The 25848-nt window shown below is 43.9% G+C and overlaps 1 protein-coding gene across 4 annotated transcripts in view; it reads right to left on the reverse strand.

Annotated features, from left to right (window-relative positions):
- Window positions 1-25848, reverse strand: part of Sox5 (SRY-box transcription factor 5) — an 857426-nt gene that overhangs the window by 728669 nt on the left and 102909 nt on the right. For all 4 annotated transcript variants that reach the window (XM_070011779.1, XM_070011777.1, XM_070011776.1 and 1 more), the window contains one exon: window positions 18269-18369. The gene's annotated coding sequence lies outside the window, so the exon portion shown is untranslated. The remainder of the gene's footprint in view (window positions 1-18268; window positions 18370-25848) is intronic.

The raw sequence follows: 25848 nt of genomic DNA on the forward strand, positions 1-25848 counted from the left end.
AGTTTACTGTCCAAATAGGGTCCTGATGGGCAGGAAGAGGTGCGTTTGTAATGGGAGTAACCTCAGAAGGTTGGTGGATCCATTTCACAATAACCCATCTGGTAGGGGAAAGAAGGATTTTATTTTTTTCAACCCATTTGGTTGCAGCCCTTGGAAATGAGTGTCTGTCTCCTTTGTAGGAGCCAGAGATAAAACTCATCTCCAGCTGCGTGGCTTTGATTTTTCAAGGGCAAGTAATGTTCATTGTCTCAGTCCACATATATATGTATGTGTGTGTGTGTGTGTATATATATATATATATATATATATATATACACACACACACATATATACACACACACATACATATATACGTATATATATTCATATATTCATAGATATACATATATATGAAGTAGGTGGTTCACACCTGTAGTCCCAGCTCCTCAGAAAGTTGAGATCTGAGAATCATGCTTTGAAGATAGCCTCGGCGGGAACATCCATGAGACTCTTGTCTCCCGAAGCTACAAAATAAAAGCTGGAATGGCGCTGTGGTTCACATGGTATAGCACTAACCTTGAGCAAAAAGAGCTTAGGGACAGTACAGAGGTCCTGAGTTCAAGTCCCAGGACTGGCACCAAAAAAAAAAAGGGGGGGGGATCAAGTTGTTTGTTTTCTTTTGTTCGTAGGATCTTGCTGGGCACTGGGGCAGACCTCTTCCCGCCTCCTTCCTCCTGATCTTCCTGCCTCTGCCTCCTGAGTGCTGTGGTTACAAGCATGCACTACCACGCTCCACACTACATGGAGTTGTGGCCTGTAGATAGTGTGTTGTTCAATAAACTTGGATGAATAAATTCAAAAGATGTACGGTTAGTCAATAAAGATGTGCTACATGTCTCATCGCAGAAAAATAATTCAAGGAGAGAAGAAATGAGTAACAAAAATAATTCGGTAAGAAATTGACTTGAACCCCAATACTGTCTACCTAGAATTCAAGGATTAAACAATGAACAATTACTTAGGACGACTTCTCTAGCCATGACTATAATTAAATAGCCGAATCAATCCTGGATTATTTACCCATTACCCAATAACTCCATTCACTAGGGATCATCAAGGACTCTAGAGACAGGATTGTGGAAAGAAAGAAAGAAAGAAAGAAAGAAAGAAAGAAAGAAAGAAAGAAAGAAAGAAAGAAAGAAAGAAAGGAAGGAAGGAAGGAAGGAAGGAAGGAAGGAAGGAAGGAAGGAAGGAAGGAAGGAAGAAGGGAGGGAGGGAGGGAGGGAGGGAGGGAGGGAGGGAGGGAGGGAGGGAAGGAAGGAAGGAAGAAAGGAAGAAAGAAAGAGAGAGACAAAGAAAGAAAGAGAGAAAGAGAGAAAGAAAGCAAAGAAACTGGATCAACTAGGTGCTGATGACTCAATTGTAATCCTAGGGAGGCTCAGGGTTCAAAGCCAGCCCAGGAAGGAAACTCCGTGGGCCTCTTCTCTCTAATCATGCACCCCAAACCCAGAAGTGGAGCTGTGGCTCAAGTGGTAAAGCACCAGCCTGAAGCACAAAAGCTCAGGGACAGCGCCTAGGCCCCGAGTTCAAGACTGGCACAAAGTAAATAAATAAATAAACAAGATGAACAAGAGAAGGTGTGTACTGTGTTCCATGAGAACGTGCTCAGGAAGAAATGTTAACTGAGGAGGGAGGAGCTAGAGGAAGAGCCTCACTGTGGAGTCGAGAGCTGAAGAAAGTACTGGAAACAGTGTGGCTGCCAGAGACTGTGAGAAAAGGCCACCAGCGTATTAAAGGTCTTTGTAAGCAGGCGGGGCACCATTACAGGCCACTAGCCAAAGCTGACCTGAATCGATAGTTCTGCTTCTCATACCCGAGGGCCACACTGGATGCGGTGTGTACGAAGATGGCAGAAATACAGGGAAGAGGGATTCCAGGAAGGAGCCCAGGGCCCTGAGGAGGAGAGACTGTGGGCTGGTTAGAACTGAAGCCCTGGAGACAGAGCTGGGCCAGTGTGGAATATAGGGCAGATGATCTCAAGGATGCTGGCCAGGTTCTCAGTAAGGGGAGACATGGGCTGGCTTGGAACTTGAACCCTTCTGATTGGGGGTGGGGAGCAATGATTGGGAGATGGGGGAAAACGGGGGCGCATCTCAGAAAAGCTCCCAGGTAGACAACAGCCTGAAGGTTAAAGAGGCTGTGGTGTGAACTCACGCACCCCGACGCGAGATCTCCACTCTGGCCACGAGCCCTGAGTGTACACGAGGGTTGGGAGAGATGGGGGAGAATGATAGAAGGGGTCATGATGTTGGTCAAGATGCATTACGCTAATCAACTGACACGCTGAATTGAAATCCCGTGGTCCAACCTCTTAGAAATAATTATACTGATATATGATTAAAAATAAAATCATATATAGTTATAATATACAATAGTATGCATATATGGTTTATATTATACACACACATATATTATACATATATTCAAACACATTAGCTGGGCACCAGTGGCTCCCGCCTGTCATCCCAGCTACTCAGGAGGCTGAGATCTGAGGATCCAGGTTCTAAGCCAGCCCGGGCAGGAACGTCCATGAGACTCTGATTTCCAATGAACCACCAGAAAACCAGAAGTGGCGCTGTGGCTCAAGCGGTAGAGCGCTAGTCTTGAGCACAAGAACAGCGTCCAGACCCCTGATTTAAGCCCCAGGACCAGGAAAAAAGAAATCTGTGTGTGTGTGTGTGTGTGTGTTCAAGACACAGCAGCATGGGTAGCATCTTCCCTGATCATCTTTCACAAGAGGTTCTGCTGGAGACTATTGGAGCAAATCACATGCTGATCAGTCGTCACGGGCAGCTGGATCTATCCTGGCCACACAGGAAGTTAATGCTAATGTCACAGGTGGGTGTGGTGGTCTCAGCCGATACTCGGCTAGCGTTGAGTGAACCCAGAGAAGCAAGTGCATCCGTGGAGACGTCGTAGGCAAGAAACTATGCTCCCAGGGCCTTCAGAGAATTCTCCTGGTACAATTTCAAGTTCTACATGTTCTCTCTAAAATCAAGGTGAAGTTTAAGCAACAAAAGTTTCAAGGTTAACTCCAGCTCTGGTGACTCACCCCTATCCTTCTAGCTACTCAGGAGGCTGAGATGTGAGGATCACCATTCAATGCCAGCCAGGGCAGGAAAAGATCATCGGGCCTTACCTCCAATGACCCAGCAAAAAGCTGGACATGGAGCTGTGACTCTACTGGTAAAGGGCCAGCTTTGAGTGAAAAAGTGAAGGGCTAGCTCCCAAGGCCTGAGTTCAAATTCTACTGCCAGCACACACACACACACACATACACACACAAGTCCCAGGGTTTTCAAGTTCACAGTAAATTAATTTCCTCTAAAATCATCATGTAAAAGTGACCTAGACCCTGCCCCAGTGGCAATCATCTGCGATCCTATTTACTGGGAAGGCTGAGATCTGAGGATTGCAGTTCTACTATGTCTGTGTCATGCATATCCCTTTAAGCTAATACCAGGTTACTCATAAAAAAGAAATGTCCGAACATATATACTATACATGTGATATATCACATAATATATTACATATATACATATAATATATGCACACATAATACATTATATAATATATTACAGCATTATATATTGCATATAATGTATATTTATAATAGTTATATTATATTACATATATATTATATTACTATATTATGCTACTATATATTATAATTGTAATATATTACATATGTTGTTATATACTATATAGTATTAACATTATACAATATGTATGTAATATATATGTATAATATAACATATATAATAATATAACAACATATTATATATTATATAGCTAGAATATATTATATTATGATTATCATTTATAATAATTATAATTAATATATAATGTATAATTTTATATTATATAATGTGTAATTATAAACATGCATGTAATATATTATGTAATTTATAATATTATATAATATTAATACATATTATATGTATAGTATGTATTATGTAATTGTATAATATTATATAATATCATACATATTATATGTTATATATACTATATGTTATATACAGTTTTCTTCAAGGCTACTGTCATATTGTATTTATATATAGATATATACACATACACACACATACATCATTTTGCCATCAGTGTGAAACACCAACATAAAAAAAAGGCAACAGTGAAGAATAAAGCAAGATACACACACACACACACACACACACACACGTATGGACTTGGAAACAAGCAAGAAATGTGACTTCTTGGGTACTATGAGGTATTAAGATCGATCAATTCCAATAATTGACTGTACGGTGTTCTCTGTTACTAAACGACCTCCTTAAAGATGACTCGGTGAGTGCCATACTTGAATTGCAATATAAGAAAAGAAAAGAAAAAAAAAGAACTAGCGCTGCCGACGGAAGGCATGTGCCGTTCGTGTATAAATAATGTCAAATTTCCTGTAAGAAGAGCAAGTGAGGTAATTCCCCCAAATCCAAGAAGTCTTTAATTAAGGCAATACAAGATACAGCTACGTGTCCAGAAATGAAGATAAATGGATGCGTCTCTTCCACCGTGGTTGGCATTTCTTCCAACTCTTACGTCCATTGGAGTTGGCAGGTTCGTGAGTGATTTATTTGGACATTGTCCACCACTGTGAGTGAGCAGCCTCATTTCTATATTTTGGCACGGAACCCTGGAAAGCGATTATCCTGCTATGTCTTTAGCGCAGAAGATAGAAAACATGGCACGAATGAGGAGAACCAAGTTTAGAAAGCCTTGAAAAGCCATCAAGTGTTGTGTTTTAAAGACTTCTTTCTACCCAAGTGGCCTGCACACCGTGGCTCACACCCATAAACATGGACAACTCCAGTGACTTTCTTCTTCTCAGACAATTTTTATCCTATATCTGCAAACTCTGTCGGAAAAAAAAAGAGAAAAGTGGGGACCTAAATAAAACCAGCCTACTGGTAGTACCCCCGGAAGATGGGGGTTCAGTGGACAGGGGTCCCTCATCTCCCCATTGCTGTAATGCGAGGAGATGGTGGTATCTGAGTAGGGCACCAGTAGTGCACGCCTTTAATCCTAGGTACTCAGGAGGCTGAGATCTGAGGATCGCAGTTTGAAGTCAGCTCAGGCAGGAAAATCTGTGAGACTCTTTCCTCCAAGTAACCACCAAAAACCCAGAAGTGGAGCTGGGGCTTAAATGGTAGAATGCTAGCCTTGAGCAATAGAGCTAAGGGACAGTGCCTAGACCCCAGTTCAAGTTCCATTATTGGCACAAAAGGGAAGACACACATGATCAGGCATGCTTACATCCTTAAAGACGCTATCCTGGGTGCTGGTGAGTAGTTTTCTCCTTCCGAAGTAATGGTATGATCACAGAAACATGGGGTTTTACTAACTCCCTTAAAAACATAACATGGCAAAAATACAAACATTTCCTCTATTTAAAATTCAGGGTAAGCCGGTGGCTCACACCTGTCATCCCAGCTACTCAGGAGGCTGAGATCTGAGGGTCCGGTTCAAAGCCAGCCCGGGTGGGAAAGTCTGTGAGACTCTTATCTTCAATGAACCACCAGAAAACCAGAAGTGGTGCTGTGGCTCAAGTGGTAGAGCGCCAGCCTTGAGCTGAAGAGCTGAGGGACAGCGCCCAGGCCCTGAGTTCAAGCCCCACCACCGACATTTACTCGAGTCTTGTGACATTTCTTCTCATGAAATGTTATTTCACATGAAAACTCAAACATTTCTGTCCACTTCCCACCTGATTTGTTTTCCCACACGCAGGAGTTATCGATAACTCTCACCGGAATTATGTGAATGCAAAACACTGGGTCTGAACTCGGCTCATCTACAGCACCAAAGCTCCGCCTCAAATATCCACAATAGAGCAAATAAGCCACGCTCAGCCCTGCCATCCTAGTACCTAATAGGCCGATCTCTGAGGATCTCAGGTCAACATCACCCAGGGCCAAAGACGAAGATAGCTTCAATTCACCAGCCAAAAGCTGGGAGCAGAGCTGCGACTGGAGTGGTAGAATGCCAAGCTTCGAGTGACAAAACTACAGATCAGCGTCCAGAACCCGAGTTCAAGTCCCACACTGGTACAAAATAACGGTCTCCGTGACATGTGACCGACTCCCCTTCCCGCTCAACAACCAGCTTCCAGAGAAGACCGAAATCATCAGAATCAGCTCCTTTGTTATTCCTGGAACCCATCAAGTTCAGAGTCTTTCTAGAACTTTCTCCGTCTAAACGATCTGACCCGGCCTTCCCCTTGGATCTCATCTACCCAGAAGCCCCCATGACCAGCACATGTTAGGGGAGAGACATTGTCTTTTTATGTATGTTTGTTATTCCTGGAAGTCATCAAGTTCAGTATCTTTCTAGAACTTTCCCTTTGCCCTTTCCCTCCCTCTTTTCTCCCCCGGTATCTGCATGGGTCTTACCTCAAGCCCTCTCCTGAGCTCATGGTCTAAACATGGTACCCCCACCCAACTCCTTCCTCCCCCTGCCTCGATTTACTACAATCCTGGCACGCTGCACGCTTATTTGCATGTTTCCTTTCTTGCTTAACAAAACGTGTGGCGTGTTCTTTAAGTAGTTGTCCAAAGAGTTTCAGTGCAACATGGCGGTTACGAAGGCCATGCATCTTGACCCGTGTCCCCCCTTGCAAGATTCTTCCCCATCTTGCCCGGCCCGCCCCCCCATTTTCACACGTATCCACGGAGCATCATGGCTGCCTCTTGTTCAGGGTCACCTGTCCCCTCTCCACGCCCCCCTCCCTCTCTCCGGGCCTCGCTCATTCCCTCAGTTTACCTTGGCTCCATTTTCACTGATGGGCATTGAATATCATCTGCTAATTTCTGTCTTCATCCCCAGTACCTAAACGTCCTCAGAAGATTTATTTTCCCTCAGTTACATGCCACAGTAAATCCCCGGCGTGCAGTATTTAACCAGGAGCTTTCTGTAGTCTGTTGATTGACGGTGCTTAAAAATGAGAGACCCCATTCTCCTATGGGGCTGGGCCTCCCAGCGTGGCTTGTGGACTTGCTAATTCTCTCCTCAGACCTTTAAATCTCCGTCTCCACCAAAGCTAGCATGTACACCAATAGGTTGCTCCTTTTGGGGTATGTCTAACTCATTTTGGATTTTTTCCCCCTCACCGGGCATTGGAGAAGATTATGCACGCCAGGAATTTACTGTTGAATGTAATTCAGGAAACATAAATCGTCTCTGAACTGTGATCCTCGGATCTCAGCTTCCTGAGTAGCTGGGATGACAGGCGGGAGCCACTGGCACCTGGCTTCATCTTACATTTTAGACGACTTCTAGTTACAGAGCAGTCTTTAAAATGTTTCAAGGATCTAAGCCCAACACCTTCCTTCAGTTGAGACATTTTACATTTTAACATGTTAGCAGCTGTCATTCACACACACACACACACACACACACACACACACACACACACACACACACACACACACACACACATGCATGCACAGAGCCTAAATCCAGGCATTGTGGCTCACACCTGTCATCCTAGCTGCTTAGAAGGCTGAGATCTGAGGATCATGTTTCTAAGCCAGCCCAGGCAGACCAATCCAGGAGACTTTTTATCCTTAATTATCCAGCAAAAAGCTGAAAGTGGAGATGTGGCTCATGTGGTAGAGCATCAGCCTTAAGAAGAAAAACCATATAAGAGGTCCTGAGTTCAAATCCCAGTACTGACACAAAATCAATACAAAACACTGTATCCTAACCAGATCTTTACCTACACATCTTTGCATAGTTTCTAGAATCTTGTATTCAATTTAGCCATGCTGCTCATCCTTTAAGCATTCACGGGGTCATAAAAGTAGGAAGGAGATCTTAAGCATGTACCCAGGGTAATCTCATTTTTTTTTTGTTACTTGTTTGTTTGTTTTTCTGGTTGGACTCTTTTTTTTTCTTTTGTCAGTTATGGGACTTGAACTCAGGGCCTGGGCGCTGTCCTTCTGCTCTTCAGCTCAAGGCGAACGCTCTACCACTTGAGCCACAGCGCCACTTCTGGCTTTTTCTGCTAATGTGGTGCTGAGGAATCAAACCCGGGCCTCATGCATGCAATGCAAGCGCTCTACCACTGAGCCACCTGCCCAGCCCCACTTGTTTGTTTTTATTTTGTCAGTCCTGGGGCTTGAACTCAGGCCCTGGGCATTGTCCCTAAACTTCTTTATGCTCAAGACTAGCACTCTATCCCTTGAGCCACCGCACCACTTCCAGCTTTTGCTGAGAAGTTTATTGAAGATCAGAGTCTCACAGACTTTTCCTGCCCAGGCTGGCTTCGAACCGTGATCCTCCGATCTCAGCCTCCTGAGAGACCTCTCTCCACACAGTCTATGTTACTCCTTTCCCTGATACACAAACTTGCTGTCTGCTTTAATCACATTCCTGCCTTTTAATGCTGTCATTGGTGGAGAAAATAAACCTGTACTTCTAGAAGGCTTCAAGCCTTCCACAAATTGAACTGATTTTAATCCTCAAGGCTGAGGGCTCCCAGCTAGGCCTGCTCTGTGCGTGGCCTCCTGACTCTGTGTTTCTCTTCCCCGTGACATTAGGATCAATCTCAAAGAAGCTCTGCTGGCTGCTGAGAAGAGATCTCAGCACCTGCTGCATCCAAACAGATCTCCTGGGACAGGTATGGTTCTGCCCAGGGCTTCGGTTCCAAGCCTTGGCACTATCTCTTAGCACATTTATTCCATCAATCAATTGCTGACACAGATGTGTGCATCTCCATCAGCGGGGGAGAGAGAATGTATTTCATTCTCTGGAAACACAGACCTCTTCCCCCCCCCCCAGGAGTTCATCAATGCTCAGTAACTAGGGAGAAAGAAGATCTATCATTCTGTGCCTGCTTGGTCACATTTCCCTCAAGTTAAAGCCACAGTAGAATGTGTTACCTAACATGAAAATAGTGTCGGGTGCTGGTGGCTCATGCCTGTCAGCCTAGCTGCTCAGAAGGAGAAAATAGGAGGATCGCAGTTCAAAGTCAGACAGGGCAGGAAGTCTGTGAGAGTCTTATCTCCAGTGAACCACCAAAAAATAATACATATATATGTTATATATCTTTTATATATATATGTACATATCTATATATATATATATACATATATATATATATGACATGGAAGTGTGGCTCAAGTGGCAGAGTGCTAACTTTATGCAAAAAGACTAAAGGACATCCAGTAGTGACACAAACAAACAAAAATTCACACACACACACACACACACACATAGCTTTTATTGCTGTATATTTCACAGAGTCATTTCAAGTGTTCAAGTTCTCTCTGCCTGACTTTCTTCATACAAGAGGTAAAAGGAGGAAACCATTCAATTTACGATTTTATTAACACACCATATAATTCTGATAGGAATAAGTTAGACATTACTCTTTTTATCTTGTCCTGGGGCTTGAACCCAGGGCCTGGGCGCTGTCCCTGAGTTTCTTCTTTTGCTCAAGGCTAGCGCTCTACCACTTGAGCCACAGCACCACTTCTGGCTTTTTCTGCTTATGGAATCGAACCCAGGGCTTCATGCATGCTAGGCAAGCACTCTACCACTGAGCCACCTGCCCAGCCCAACCACATTCTTTGGACTCCTTCATTTCTTCAGAGGGTACTAGCATCATGAAGATGAGCAGTGTGATCATTTTCTCCTCCTGTAGAGAAACCACCAAGGCACAGCAGCTACTCAGATTGCCCTAAGTCTCCATAGTTGTTGCAGAGTCTAAGAAAGAAGACACTTGGTTCCACTCTGCAGCCCTTGACAAGTGAATGCTCTGTCATGCCCCTGCTTCTAATCTGCCAGAACACTACGACTGAGAAACCCCCTTCAACTCCAGACTACTGCTAGCAGCCGTATCAAAGCATTCAGTTCAAAGGTTGTCTCTTCTCTTCCCCTCCCCCGGCACCCCTGGGCTGGCCTGTGAACCTTCCAGAACAGAATGCACCCCCCTTTTTATTTCCCTCTGAAGAAGTACACGCTGCTCTAAGACATGGCCACGCGAGGAAGGCTGTAATAGTTAGGAAGATCTACCTCGTTGTATGTAGCAATAGAACCATCTTCCCACCTCCTTCCTCTCCTCCCCCCAAAGCAAAGGTGGAAAATGGATTAGACTTAATGCATTTGTGAAAGTGTGGAAACGGATTTCCACACACACACACACACCACACACACACACACACACACACACATGCACACGCACAACGTGGTCTTTGGTCTTTCCAATCATAGGGGTGACAAGGCCCCGCGCTCTCTCGTTTTCCAATGGATCAGGGACATGGGCTGGGAGGGTCGGGCTTTCATTTGCGGAGGTTAATTCTCGGCTGTCTGTCCCTCATCCATCACCGCGTCTTGTGTCTGGGCTGGGCACGCTCTGGCCTCCCCGGCAGAGGAGAGAGGCCATGTAAATAGTGTTTATGTTAAAGAAGTCATGTTCCGTGTGACTGGAGCACACAGGAGCTGATGTTGTTGTCACTTTAGATTAAGCTCTTATTTTAGCAAAGGACGCGACTGCAGCAGGCAGCCGAGGGGGCCCTGAATGAAATATTCAGCTGATTTTATTGAAAGCAGCCCACTAGCCATTGTTCAGGCTGGGCCTGCGTGGTTAACCTTGTGCATGCCGGAGCCTTGTCTGCATGCGGGTGCTGATTTTCTTCAGATACTCCACCTTGGGCTGCTGTCCATCCAGGCACCTGATCAAGTTCCAAGTTCCCCTGGCTCACGCCTGTCATCCCCAGCTGCTCAGGAGGCTGAGATCGGAGGATCACAGTTCAAAGCCAGCCTGGACAGGAAAGTCCCTGAGACTCTGATCTTCCATAAACTTCTCAGCCAAAGCTGGAAGTGGCGCTGTGGCTCAAGAGGTAGAGCGCTCGCCTTGAGCAAAAAGAAGTTCAGGGACAGCGCCCAGGTCCTGAGTTCAAGCCCCCAGGACCGACAAAATAAAAACAAACAAGGAAACAAAAAAACAATGAGGTTACCCTGGATACATGTTTAAGATCTCCTGCCTACTTTTATGACCCAGTGAATGCTTAGAGGATGAGCAGCATGGCTAAATTGAATGCAAGATTCTAGAAACTATGCAAAGATGTGTAGGTAAAGATCTGGTTAGGATACAGTGTTTTGTATTGATTTTGTGTCAGTACTGGGATTTGAACTCAGGACCTCTTATATGGCTTTTCTTCTTAAGGCTGATGCTCTACCACATGAGCCACATCTCCACTTCTAGCTTTTTGCTGGATAATTAAGGATAAAAAGTCTCCTGGATTGGTCTGCCTGGGCTGGCTTAGAAACACGATCCTCAGATCTCAGCCTTCTAAGCAGCTAGGATGACAGGTGTGAGCCACAATGCCTGGATTTAGGCTGTGTGTGTGTGTGTGTGTGTGTGTGTGTGTGTGTGTGTGTGTGTGTGTGTGTGTGTGTGTGTGTGAATGACAGCTGCTAACATGTTAAAATGTAAAATGTCTCAACTGAAGGAAGGTGTTGGGCTTAGATCCTTGAAACATTTTAAAGACTGCTCTGTAACTAGAAGTCGTCTAAAATGTAAGATGAAGCCAGGTGCCGGTGGCTCCCGCCTGTCATCCCAGCTACTCAGGAGGCTGAGATCTGAGGACCACGGTTCAAAGCCAGCCTGGGCAGGAAAGTCTGTGAGACTCTGATCTCCAAGGAACCACCAGAAAACCAGAAGTGGCGCTGTGGCTCAAGTGGAAGAGCTGAGGGACAGCGCCCAGGCCAGAGTTCAAGCCCCATGACTGACTATATATATATATCCAAACATAAAATGTAAAGTTGGCTTCCCCGTAACAAACCCATGGAAGAATATTGCTACATACATTTTGATTGACGCTATCTGAAAGGTGGATGAATATGGAAAGTCTTTGTGTTGTTGCTGAGGTTTGTCTGTTTGTCTTGAGACAGGTCTTACAATGCAGCTTAGACAGGCCCTGCATTCATGATCCTCTCTCAGCTTCACAAGGGCTGGGATTATAGGCATGAGCTGCCATACCCAGCCCCATACCACTCTCCTAAAGGTGTCATTGACTAATTATGTCCTGGTCACTTTTCAGAAGTGAAGTATCACTTCAGAACGTTTCCTTCCAACCTATCATAAATCTAATATGATAGAAAAGTCCTCAAGCTTGTAAGGATTTCTTGTTTTTCATCTTTCCTCCCTTCCTTCCTTCCTTCCTTCCTTCCTTCCTTCCTTCCTTCCTTCCTTCCTTCCTTCCTTCCTTCCCTCCTCTTCCTACCTCTCTCCCATTCTCCCTGCCTTCCTTGCAGGCATTTTTTCTTCCCTCCTTTCTCACTTCGTCTCTTTGATAAGTTGAACCAGAAAAAGACGAGTACAAGAAGTATTATTTATATGTTTAAATCCCCAATAAAATACATACTTTTCCACCCATAAGGAAGATGCTTTACACCATGAATACTGTTATCACTGCAAGATCCTGAGAGGAGAGCATGATTCTTACTCACAATTCACACGCCTTCTTTCGCATCTCCATAAATACCAGTCACCACTGAATCATGGTCACTTTGTTATTATGAAACTGCTCAACCCGTAACATAATGAATGATAAATGTATACCAAGCGTTTCACCAGCTAAAAGTGGCCCTGCGCTTGATGGTATCTAAATATTTAATGAATATTTTTAACAGGTTGTATGGGGACCAGATCTTGAGACCTGCTAGGAAGAGAATACAATTTTAAAAATAAAAATGTACAGCCGGGTGCTGGTGGCTCACACCTGTCATCCTAGCTACTTAGGAGGCTAAGATCTGAGGATCTCAGTTTCAAGCCAGACTGGCTTGAAAGAAAAGTCTGGGAGACTCTTATCTCCAAAAACAACTAGTCAGAAAAAGCCAGAAGTTGAGCTGTGGCTCAGTGATAGAGCACTAGTCTATCTACAGACAGCACCCAGGCCCTGAGTTCAAGCCTCAGGATTAACAATAAATAAGTAAACAAATGTAAAAGCAAAACTTATAGTGAGAATAAACATTTATTTGCCAGAGAAAATATAATAGCAATCCACTTTAAAATACTGAGAAATATTATAATATATTTCATCATAAACATGTTAACGAACGGGGTGAATCCTATACATGTATGGAAAAGTCACAGTGAAATCCTTTTGTACAATTAATCTATCCTAATGAGATATAAGAATAAATGAATTAAAACTGCATCAAATGAATCGTTTCAGGGCTATCGTCTGTCTTCTGGGCACTATGCGTGTGCAGGTAATATAATAAAATGCAGGTATGCATTGATAATAGAGAAGATGGCTACTTACATAAAGGATTTACAACACCTCTATTTCTTAAATCAGTCCCAGGGAAAGGCCACAGACACTGCCCTCTGAACAGAAATTTCTACGGAGAACTTAAAATAACGAATGGTCTTTATCTCCCCTCAGCAGAAGATGAAAAGGGGTTACCAGTTTTCTGCTCAACTATTTACTCTGAGAAAAAGAACTGTAGAGGATTATTTTCAATGCAAGAAAATGGATTTATTTCTCCATTATCTGGGGTCAGTGTTAAATGGCACGATTTCGTCTGGAAAGCCATTCAAAAATTGACCAGGAAACGCCTTACGATATTTACCTGCCTTGAGAGCAAATCCATTTCTGGCATCCCCGACATGACAAAAACATTCACAGACACGCACACGCACGCACACACGCACGCACACACACACACACACACACACACACACACACATGCACACACACAGATGGTCAGGCACTGATGGCTCATGCCTCTAATCTTAGCTACTCAGGAGGCTGAGATCTGAGGGTCACGGTTCAGAGCCAAGTCAGGCAGGAAAGTCTGTGAGACTCTCATCTCCAATGAACCACCAGAAAACCGTAAGTGGAGCTGTGGCTCAAGTGGTAGAGCACCAGCCTTGAGCTGAAGAGCTGAGGGACAGCACTCAGGCCCTGAGTTCAAGTCCCACAACCGACTAACTAACTAAATAAATAAACAAATAAAGTACTCTGTAAAATGTTATTTCTGATAATAAATATCCTTACTCACCCCCCAACTCTCTTTTGTCCTGAGCTTCATTTCACTCAAGGCTGGTGCTCTACCACTTGAGCCACAGCGCCACTTCTGGTTTTCTGGTGGTTTATTAGAGATAAGAGTCTCACAGACTTTCCTGCCTAGGCTGGCTTTGAACCGTGATCCTCAGATCTCAACCTCCTGAGTAGCTAGGATGACAGGCGTGAGCCACAGGCACCCAACTTTACCGCCTCCCCCTTTAACGGTCCTCTTACTCATCAAGGTTCACATGCGATCCATCCAGACTCTTCATCTTTATGGGTTCACTCTTGTTTGAGTACCTGCTGTACCCGCACATATCACCCAGTTCCAATTTGTGAGCAAAGGAAAACCAAATCCAAAGCCCACAATGTGTGCACACGTGCCAAATGTCAATTCAACACTAACCAAAGCGTGCTGGAGAAAAGCACTCATGGAAACAAGAGGTTTGTGTTTCTTTTCTCTTTTTTGCTGCTCTTGTTTTCCTTTCTTTTTGTCTCGTGGGTGGGTTTCTCCATCTCTGGGAGGGTGAGGGGGGGCACAGACATGGAGGGACAGAGGGGGAAACCAAGGCAGCCGTGGTCCTCACTGGACACCAGGTGGAGAATGAACTCTACCACTGGTGGGTGGGGACAGGAGGGACACACTGGGAGAGAGAGTGAGGGAAGGGGGGACAGGGTCCAAAATCAGACTCAGGACCTGATTGGTGTTTCTGTCACCCTCCGTAGATCACCTTTATCATGGCGACAAGAAAATGTTTAAAAAGAAAAATAACCAAGGAAAAGCGCTCAGGATGAAGTTCAAGATGTGAGCACCAATTCGCCAATTGCGAGAACAGATTTTTATTTTAGACTCCCTCCCAAAACATTGCTTCGTGACCCCTGGGATTTCCAGTGTCATTTATGTATTTAAGTTTGTCTCCGCTTCTTGCTCTGACTGGCTCCTTACTAATTCCTTAGTTTCGGAAGTTTGTAGCTTCTAAGCAACTCAGCCAATCATACTGCTGCAAACAAATTTGCTTTTTTCCTCCCTTCTAAAAAACAAATGCTAAACATATCCCTTCTCTACTTGAAAACCTTTTTTGCCAATAAGATCATTGGCATCCCTCCTCCTCCGATAGCACCTCTACCTCCCGCACAAGTCTTTTTCTCTGTTGTTCCACACTTGCTGTTTTATTTACCTTCACAGATGCCCTGCTCCCTGAATGGAATGTATTTTATCTTCTTTTCTAGCTAAGAGATTTCTAGCTCTACCCACTTGTTACGGCATTCCCACACCCAGCAGTAAAGTGAACAGGGACTTCGTTAGCCACTCGGCCCACGCCCAGTACAGTACTTATCAACTGATTTAAAGAACTCATTCATTCTTCTTTTGCCCCTGATAGATTGAAAGGATTCTTAAAGGCCGCAATCTTGTCTTTACCATATTTATTTCCCAAGTGCCTACATGGAATGCTCAGGAATACTTAGCAGAACTGAAAAAGATGGGGGGAGGAGGTGGGGAGAAGCAAATGCAGTCAAAGACCGCTCAATAACGGGGTGTTTTCTGAGAAGGGTATCATGGGAGATTTGGCAGTTGGATGCATGTTTGGAATGCACTGACACAGGCCTAGACACAATGTGAATCCATTATTACCCACAAGCCATTAGGGCAATCAAGAACTCAATCCACTTAGTGACACGTAATAGATAGCTTCTCAGTCTTCACAGTGTCTTACAAGAAGCTTCTTTTCTGTTCGTGAGAGTCCATTTCTAAATCACGTGGCCACCGGTGGCTCATGCCTGTCATCCTAGCCACTCAGGAGGCTGAGCTCTGAGGATCGTGGTTCAGGGCAAACCAAGTCTGTGAGCAAAGTCCAGGAAACTCTTTTCTCCAAAGAGCCACCAAAAAAAAACTAGAGGTGCCGTGGTGGCTCAAGTGCACAGAAAACTTCAAGGGCAGCACCCAGCCTTGAGTTCAAGCCCCACGACTGGCAAACTAAGAACAGCAGTAAAAATAACCCACACACCTGTGCAAGAGTTATTTCTACATTCCAGAGTATTCTTACCTTGAAATCGTGTTTCGATCACTATCCATAATTACCTCAACATCCCAGGTCATTTCGTTGGAGAGTATTTTTGTTAAATATTTCTCAGGACACATATTTCTCTGGGTTTATTAGAGTTTGGGTAAGAGAAAAATCCTATAATGGGCATTTCTATAGGTATACACTCCAGACTCTAACTGAGAGGAATAATCAAATTTTTAGTACCTTGAGTAAAACAGTAACAAATATTATAAGACTGAAATTACATGCACAGGCCTAAAGCTTTAATTCTAAATCACTGCTGTAATTTCTCTCTCCTACCTAGCATGCAGGAAAAAAAATGTTTTTAAAAGGAAAATGTTTACAGCAATCTGATAATTCTCCTAAATATAACCCCTACTGAATCGGACATATTTTATCCTCTTTCTAGGAGTGCTATCATTATTATTATCCAGCAAATCCTTACAGGTATTTTACAGCCAAAGATTCATCTTTCATCAGATGCGGGGTTCAGATGTTATTTTAGCACACATTATTTTCATATGCACTAGATAAATAAGACTCTGTGTGTGTGTGTGTGTGTGTGTGTGTGTGTGAACACTGGACACTGTCCCTGAGCTTTTCACTCAAGGCTAGTGTTCTATCACTTTGAGCACAGTGCCATTCCCGGTTTTCTGGGGGTCAGTGGCAGATGAGAGTCTCAGGGATTTTCCTCCCTGGGCTGGCTTTGAACTGCCATCCCCAGATCTCAGCCTCCTGAGTAGCTGGGGTGACAGGGGTGAGCCACCGGCACCTGGCTGAAATTTGGTATTTTTTAATAAAAAAATTGAAATTATCTTGCAGTCGTTTTACTAAGGAGTTTTCATTCAGCGTGGCAGTTTATGAGGACAATACCTCTTTACCCATGTCAGACCTTCCCTCTGCTCTCCATCTCTCCCAAACCATCCATCCCCTCAATTTTCATAGCTCCATCTTTACATATACACTTTGAATTCTATAACTTATATATCATGATTTTTATAACGAAATATTTTAATAATATAATTGTATATAATATATAATGTTATATTATAATACGTATAGTGTTATAGTATAATAGATTATATATTATGTAATATATATCATATAGCGGGGTGCTGGTGGCTCACGTCTGTCATCCTAACTACTCAAGAGGCTGACATCTGAGGATCGCAAGTCAGAGCCAGACAGGGCAGGAAAGACCACGAGACTCTTACCTCCAATTCACACACACACACACACACACACACACACACACACACACACACACACACACACACACACGCACCAGAAATGGCGCTGTGGCTCAAGTGGTAGAGCACTTGCCTTGAGCTAAAGAGCTTAGGGACAGCGCCCAGGCCCAGAGTTCAAGCTCCAGGACTAACAAATATCCACATATATATATATATATATATATATATATATATATATATATATAAAATGTATTATATATTCACATACCCTTTCTCTGTTCAGTTGTCTGGCTCCCCCTTTGACTTGATTTCCTTCCCCCATCACCCACCAACAACACACACTTCAGCTTCTTGCTTTTCATTTTGCTAAACTGAGTTGTGAGAAGTAAACCAATGGAAAACTTGACACAGAGTGGTAGACACGTTGCATTGGTCAGCTTTCTGTCCTGTAGCCAAATGCATGAGATAAATAACTAGGGAGGCTCCATTGGGTTCCCAGTTTGGGGTTTGGGGGACCAGGAGTATTTGGGGCCTCCTGTGAGTGTATTGTGTCGACAGAAACCCACGCTGAAGTTAAGCCACTCTGATCATGAGGTAGAAAAATGAGGAGTCAGGAGCTAGTGGCTCACATCTGTCATCTTAACTACTCCGGAGGCTGAGATCTAAGGATCGAGGTTCAAAATCGGCTCAGATAGGAGAGGCCATGAAACTCTTATCACTACACACACATACACACACACACACACACACACACACACACACACACACACACACACACACACCGATTTAAAATACCCATCAAGGGCTTTGAAGGTGAACCACAGCTCAAGGAAATGCCAGCCAAAGGTAGATCCCACTAACTCATGCAGGACTTAGAAGCAATTTCAGAATACCGCCAGGTGATTAAGCGAGCAATACAAAGAGAGTTTCCATTCCGGGGTGGAAGGGGGGGGACAATTCCTACCTGCTGCTTGTGTGGGGGGCGGGGTGGGTGGAGAGAGCTTGTCCAAGATTTCTATAGATCTTCTTCAAATGTGTCTTTGCTCCACGAAGAGGTTAGCAATCCTAGAAGAGAATGATCGGCGGGTTATTTAAGCAACAATTAAGTCTAGGACACCTTAGCTCTTCAGGAGAAATACCCAACTGATTGCCAGAAACTAAACACAGCACGGTAACAATCCGCTGACCACTTCAAAATCCTTAACATCTCAAGTCCTACCTAGACCAAGTCAGAGCGATCGGTGGAAGGAAAGCAAAGAGGGAGGGATGTAGATGATTTGCTTTGCTTGAAAACAAAAATGCTCCAAATGGCAGAAAAACCATATAGAAGAAAGGGGGAACATATCAGAAACGCGTGAAATCTGTGCTGAGAAGTAGAATATGTGGATAATGAATTCCAGGAAAATCTTCCTTCATAATATGAATTTTATCTGTTTGTTTCTGTCAGTCATGGGGCTTGAACTCAGGGCCTGGGCGCTGTCCCTGAGCTCTTTTGCTCAAGGCTAGCGTTCTACCACTTCAAGCCACAGCGCCACTTCCAGTTTCCTGGTGGTTCATTGGAGATCAGAGTCAAGGACAGAGGTGATCAGACATTCAGCCATAATTGTGAATTTCCCTATTTTCAATCCTGGCGGTTTGGGCTTTATGGATTTTGTACCTCAGTTACTCAGTACATACACACATTCAGGATCGTCAGGTCTTTTGACTGATACAACTCATAATCACTTCTGTCATTAGTAAATTTATCTACCTTGAAGATGACTATTTCTGATATGACCATAGCAACCAGCTCCCTCAAGCTTTGATATTAATATAATCCAGCTTTCTTTATGGTTACATGATTCATGCTTCATCCATCCTATTACTTTCAATCTTCCCCCAATTACTATATTGGACCATTATTTTTATAGACAACATATGGTTTAATCCTATTTCATACTATATGGACAATCTGTCTTCAGTTATTGGACGTTGATCACTTACATGGAATGTATTTGTTGATATACTACAGATTAAGACTGCAACTTTATTATTTTCTGGGTTCTGATGTCTCCCCGCCCCCAATTTTCACCTCTCTCTCTATTCTTTTTTTCTCTGCCTCCCACATTTTCACAACTCAATTGTGATGTGTTCATAGAGTCTTTAGTATCTTTCAGAGAGGTTTTTGTTGTTGTTTTGTTTTTGTTTTCGTTCTGTCGGTTGTGGGACTTGAACTCCACCGTCCCTGAGCCTCTTTGTGCTCAAGGCTAGTGCTCTACCACTTGAGCCACAGCGCCACTTCTGGTTTTGGTGATTCATTGGAGGTAAGAGTCTCACAGGGACTCTACTGCTCAGGCTGGCTTCAGACCAGATCCTCAGATCTCAGCCTCCTGAGTAGCTAGAATGACAGGCGTGAGCCGCTGGTGCTCGGCTGTAGAGTTATTTTTGTTTGCTTATTTATTTATTGTTATAGGTTACTCTGGGCATATGATGTTATGTATTATAATCTGCTGGTGTCAAACTGATTTCTAACCATTTTCACGAAGTATGACAGGGATCAATGAATGCGACCTATCCAAAATTTCCATAAACTGGTAAGATGGGTAAATGAAGAGTTTAAACAGCAGAATAAAGGTGACATAGTCCTGTTTTTCTTCCACTTAAAACGATGTACCCTCCCACCTTGTTTCCCTAATGATAACAAAAATGAGTGTGGGATTCGTCAGAAAGAAAACTATACACACACACTGGGGCTGGGCAGGTGGCTCAGTGGTAGAGCGTTCGCCTTATATGCATGAGGCCCTGGGTTCGATTCCTCAGCACCACATAAGCAGAAAAAGCTGGAAGTGGTGCTGTGGCTCCAGTGGTAGAGCGCTAGCCTTGAGCTGAAGAGCTGAGGGACAGCGCCCAGGCCCTGAGTTCAGGCCCCATGACTGGCAAAGAAAAAAAAAAAAAAGGAAAACTACACACACACACACACACACACACACACACACACACACATATCCTGACTCTGATTTTAAGACACCAAGAAGTCTATCACTGGGTGTATACAACGTTGGATACTAAGATACGGTTTCTATTTTTTTTAATTCATTAAGATAAATACAAATTCTTGTAAGGAAATGGAAAGATATGGGGGGGGGAATTATATTAAGCAAAGGAAGCCAGACACAGAAGCAAGAAAGGTTGCATGTTTGCCCTCATCTGCAGGCGTTAGAACGTGCCGTTACGTCTCTAAGTGAACACACCGGATGGTGCGTGAGCGGTTACAAATGGATTCACTGAAGGAGAATAGACTCTAAGGAGAGATCACATAGAGTAATTCTTCAGAAAGATCAAAGCCCAATGAACTAAGTACCGGGAAATAAGTACTTGCAAGAAGGGGTAGGGCCGAGGAGAGAGCGGAAGCGAATGCAGCAGTCAAGAATGTGTTGCCTGTACCTCAAAACTTAAAAGAAAAGTAAGGGGAGGAGTGGGGTGAGGTGGGGGGAGGCTGCTGGAGAGATGGGACTGATCAAGACGCATCGAGTTCCTAAACTGCGCTGTAAGTTGGCATCTCTGTTGTACAACTACTTAAAGATAATTTAAGAAAATAAATAAATAAAACTCTTGGAAAGTTTTGGAAGTCCCGAACACTATTTTCCAGTATTTTTTCCCCCTTTTTCTGGGGCTTGAACTCCGAACCCTGGGCATTGTCCCTGAGCTCTTTTGCTCAAGGCTGGTGCTCTACCACTTGAGCCACAGTGCCGCTTCTGACTTTTTGGTGGTTCATGGGAGATCAGAGTCTCCTGGACTTTCCTGCCCGGGCTGGCTTGGAACTGTGATCCTCAGATCTCAGCCTCCTGAGCAGCTGGGATGACAGGCGGGAGCCACCGGCACCCTCTCCCCCCAACCCTCTCCCCCCAAAAAATGTAGCCTCTACACCTGGATTCATTTCGTGAAGGGTTAAATCTCTCATTGGAGTTCTCAGTGACTGGATTTCCCTGTTGGCCAGGAAACATTTCTGCTCCAAACCGCAGCATACACACATGCTTATCTCCCATTTATATTCACAGTCAGATACTATAATTAAATAATAGAGTTTTCTTTACTTGGGCTTTGATCCATTACTATTCCCCCCCCCCACTTTATTTTCACTCTTCTCGCGTTTCTCTGAAACCTATTCCAATGTCTTATAATCCTTGAGCTGACAAATAAACACATCCGTGCATGGAGAATGAGATCATCCTATTTTTTTTTTAGATGATTTTGATTTCCTGATGCTGTTTAAATAGGCACGAATACCTGCTCGCACTGAAAGAGAAAGCCAGACAAACCCGCCAACCCAGCCTTTAACAGTGACCTCTTAACCTAAATGCGACTGACACGTCTCTCCCAGCAAGGAAACGGATCCACAAGCTACCTTGCGGGTCCCAATGCACCATCAACAGAGGGCTGGAGGTGTTCGTGCTTTCTAGCAACAAGAGAATCCAATTGCCCTGGAGTTCTAGCCACCCAATGGGCCTTCATGAGCCTGAATAAGGGAATCTTAAAACTAGATCGAAGAAAGGCTACTAAACATTCTTCCAGGATAACCACCTGAAAAGGAAGGAAAACATCCCAAGCAAGCTGGCCGGCCACAGCACCTGACTTTGGAATCAACCGGAAGTAGTAACATTCCTTCACCTTGTGGTATCTGGAGAAGAACAGAAGTTGTTCGAATATATATTACGAGGGGTCCAGGTGTTTTTGTCATCAGATGCCAATGGAGCTGGGCTGACAGTGGACCTTTCCCCTTCTCTTCCAGAATTTGGATTCCAGGTCCCAATACTCAAAAGAGCAGAGATCTCAGAGATATTGCTATAGTCTGAGAATTGTGTGTGTGTGTGTGTGTGTGCGTGTGTGTGTGTGTGTGTGATGGTACTTGAACTCAGGGCCTGGGATTCTTTTGTTCAAGGATAGTGCTCTACTACTTAAGCCACAGCTCCACTTCTGTGTTTTGTTTTGTTTTTTCCTGAGTCTTTTATGAGAGATAAGAGTTTCATGGACTTTCCTGCCTGGGCTGGCTTCGAACCGCGATCCTCAGATCTCAGTCTCCTGAGCAGCTGGGGTAACAGGCGTGAGCTACCTGTGCTCTGGCAGCTTGTGCAGATTTTATATCTTTGTTTTTGCTTCTTGGAGCGAGGCTGGGCAAGGAAAAGTCCCAGGATAATAGCCACAACCGAACAGTGGATGAGAACTCATAACAATTTTCACTTATTTGCTATGTGAATGGCCCCAGCTCAATTAGAAAAACCTTTATGGCCTTAACAATAAAAAGTGAACCAAATAGACTTCTCTACTGATATTCACAGTATAAAGATAAAATTTGACTCTACCAGCTTACAATAAAAAGTCACTTAGAGATACAGAGCAAATTCCTTCATTACAAACTTCCAAATGTTTCTAGAACAATATTCACTGGTTCATTTTTCACTATTAAAGGTCTACCTTGTAGATGGTACCAGTGGCTCACATCTATAATCCCGACTATTCAGGAGGTTGCGGTCTGAGGATCATGGTTCAAAGCCAGAAGTCCATGAGACTCTTATTTCCAATTAACCACCAAAAAAAGCCAGAAGTGGAGCTGTGGCTCAAAGTAGTAGAGCACCAGCCTTGAGCAAAAAGAAGCTCAGGGACAGTGCCCAGGCCTGGAGTTAAAGTCCCAGCACCATAAATAAATGAGTGAATGAATGAATGAATGAATAAAAGCCACCTTATACGTACAACTTGTTTTCCCTTTTCCATCCAACAGACCACTATGGATCAAAACTATAAGAAAGTTAGCACCTAGCTTGTATAAGATACCACAAAATAGCTTCATGATTTTCATAACACAAAGCCATGATTGCTGACTAGAAACAACAACAAAAAAAAAAAACACCATAAAACCCCCAAAACCAAACCAAACCAAAAATCACGAGAACACCAAATTCTACTCTAAAAACAAGCCAGCCCAATTAATCCCTCACAGGCTCTATTAAAAACGGAATGGATCAAAAGTAGGGTCAAAAGCCAGGTGCTGGTGGCTCCCGCCTGTCATCCCAGCTCCTCAGGAGGCTGAGATCTGAGGATCGAAGTTGGAGGCCAGCCCCGGCAGGAAAGTCCATGAGACTCTGATCTCCAGTGAACCACCAGACAACCGGAAGTGGCGCTGTGGCTCACGTGGTAGAGCACCAGCCTTGAGCACAAAGAGGCTCAGGGACAGTGGCCAGGCCCTGAGTTCAAGCCCCAGGACCATCAAAGGAATAAAGCGGCCAACATACCTATCAGGTGTACATTTTGTTTCATCCTTAAGTGTCTTCTCCCCAACTTTAAAGAGTGACAACAGCTATCAAACCCTGCACTGTGAATAACTAAGATGACATTTCTTGGTTGCTCCATAAACAGTCTGACCTCAAAACCAACTTAAATAAATATCTATGGTTGAGCAATGTCTGCCACGTCGTACTTCGTTAGACGGTGTGGAGGAAAACAAAGTCATTAAAACTCACTAATAAAGCAGCTGTGATCTTGACTACTTCAAAGATAGGAAAGTCATTAGCAGGAGGGGGAAAAAAAGAGTGTAAAATGAGGGAAACATTCCAGAATGCTAGGATTGCGGTCTGACCAGGAGGTACGGGTTTGTATGTCAATATACCAAAAATACATAAAAAGCCCCCCCCAAAATAGATAGATTATAATATCAACATGTCCAGGAAACATCGGACATGGGAAATTTGGGGGGGGGGGGAAAGGGTGCAGAGGAGAAGAAATGACTTGGCATTGGTACCAGTCAGTGGGTGGTCTCCCGTAGGTCTGGAGAGAGAGAAGAACTTGAGGAACAAGGTCCACTTGGCAGGCCCAAGCAAGCCCAGGCCAGATTCTACATCTTGGAAGCAGCAGAGATAACGAGATCAACCGGCTTTCATCTCAGGAGCTCTAAGAACCAAGAATTCAACATCCCAAACTCACCGTTGGTGCTGGGTTAGGCGCAAATGCTTTTCTTTGTACGGGACCGTCTTTGAGCCAGAAGACACAATCGTGAATCTCTGCTTTATACCCAATCACCTCTGGAGGTAGTGGAGACAGATGTTGGGGGCCAAATCCATTTCTCCACTCGTGTCTATATATGTATATATATAATTGGTTGGGAATAACGGCTTTGAACCCACAAGAAACTAGGTTAAGCATTTAAATACAAACTCTTGGTGAAGGCTACAGAACTGAAATGAAAATTAACTAGCATGGAAACTCACTCTGCCAGGCGCCGGTGGCTCACACCTGTCATCCCAGCTACTCAGGAGGCTGAGATCTGAGGATCCCAGTTCAAAGCCAGCCTGGGTGGGAAAGTTCATGAGACTCTGATCTCCCATGAACCACCAGAAAACCGGAAGTGGTGCTGTGGCTCCAGTGGTAGAGCGCCAGCCTTGAGCTGAAGAGCTCAGGGACAGCGCCCAGGCCCTGAGTTCAAGCTCCACATCCAACAAAGGAAAGAAAACAAAAAAAAAGAAGAGAGAAAGAAAATCCAGACACTCAATTAACATAGGAGATTCAGAGGTACCTTTCCCTCATATGATTACAGGTAATAAATGAAAACGAGGCTGATATAATTAGGCGAGTTTCACAGTGCAATCCCTGCTGAATTAATGGATCTAAGAACAGAGTAATAATAAATGTTGACACTCAAAGAAAGAGCCATAACCAAACACTGTGCTTATGATGAATAATCAGCCCCTTGGAAGTCCTGCAAATGGATCAGACTTGTCTGAGCTGGCACCCGAGCAGTAGCCTTTCTCTCAGAAGAGACAAAGAACTTGGTTGATGGCACACAGATAGCACAATCTCACCCTGAGACATTTGTTTTGCACAACAAACAACCAGAGATTCTTCAGCAGATGGAAGGCACAGAGAAGAAATAAAGAGAGAGATCTCTAGACGAAACGACTCCACGAACATATCAAATGCTCTTAATGGGTGAAATTAATTACAGAGTTTACAGATGCATAATTGCCCAATAAAACATAATGAAATTCTAGAAGCAGTTTGCTACGAAAGCTCAGTGTTTCACTTCTGGAGAAAAAGGGAGAGGGCGAATATTTTCTGATATTGTGTGCCAACTCTTTTTGTTGTATGCCAGTCCTGGGGCTTGAACTCAGGGCCTGGACGCTGTCCCTGAGCTTCTTTTGCTCAAGGCTAGTGCTCTACCACTTAAGCCACAGCACCACGTCTGGCTTTTTCTGTATAGGTGGTGCTGAGGAATCGAACTCAGGAGTTCATGCATGCTAGGTAAGCACTCTACTACTAAGCCACCTTCCCAGCCCCTGTGTGCCAATTATTTCTTCATCGAGATGTTTATAAGATAATTCATCTTATAATACATCAACAATATATTTATTTTAGATAATTTTTAGTTTTTTGTGTGTGTGTCAGTCCCGGGGCTTGAACTCATGGTCTGAGTGCTGTCTCTGAGATTTTGCATCCAAGGCTAGCACTTGATCTAGAACTACACTTTCAGTTTTTGGTGGTTTACTGGAGATAAGAGTCTCACAGACTTTCCTGCCC

Source organism: Dipodomys merriami, unplaced genomic scaffold (assembly GCF_024711535.1).
Source record: "Dipodomys merriami isolate MVZ:Mamm:240054 unplaced genomic scaffold, mDipMer1.0.p SCAF_84, whole genome shotgun sequence".
NCBI lineage: Eukaryota > Metazoa > Chordata > Mammalia > Rodentia > Heteromyidae > Dipodomys > Dipodomys merriami.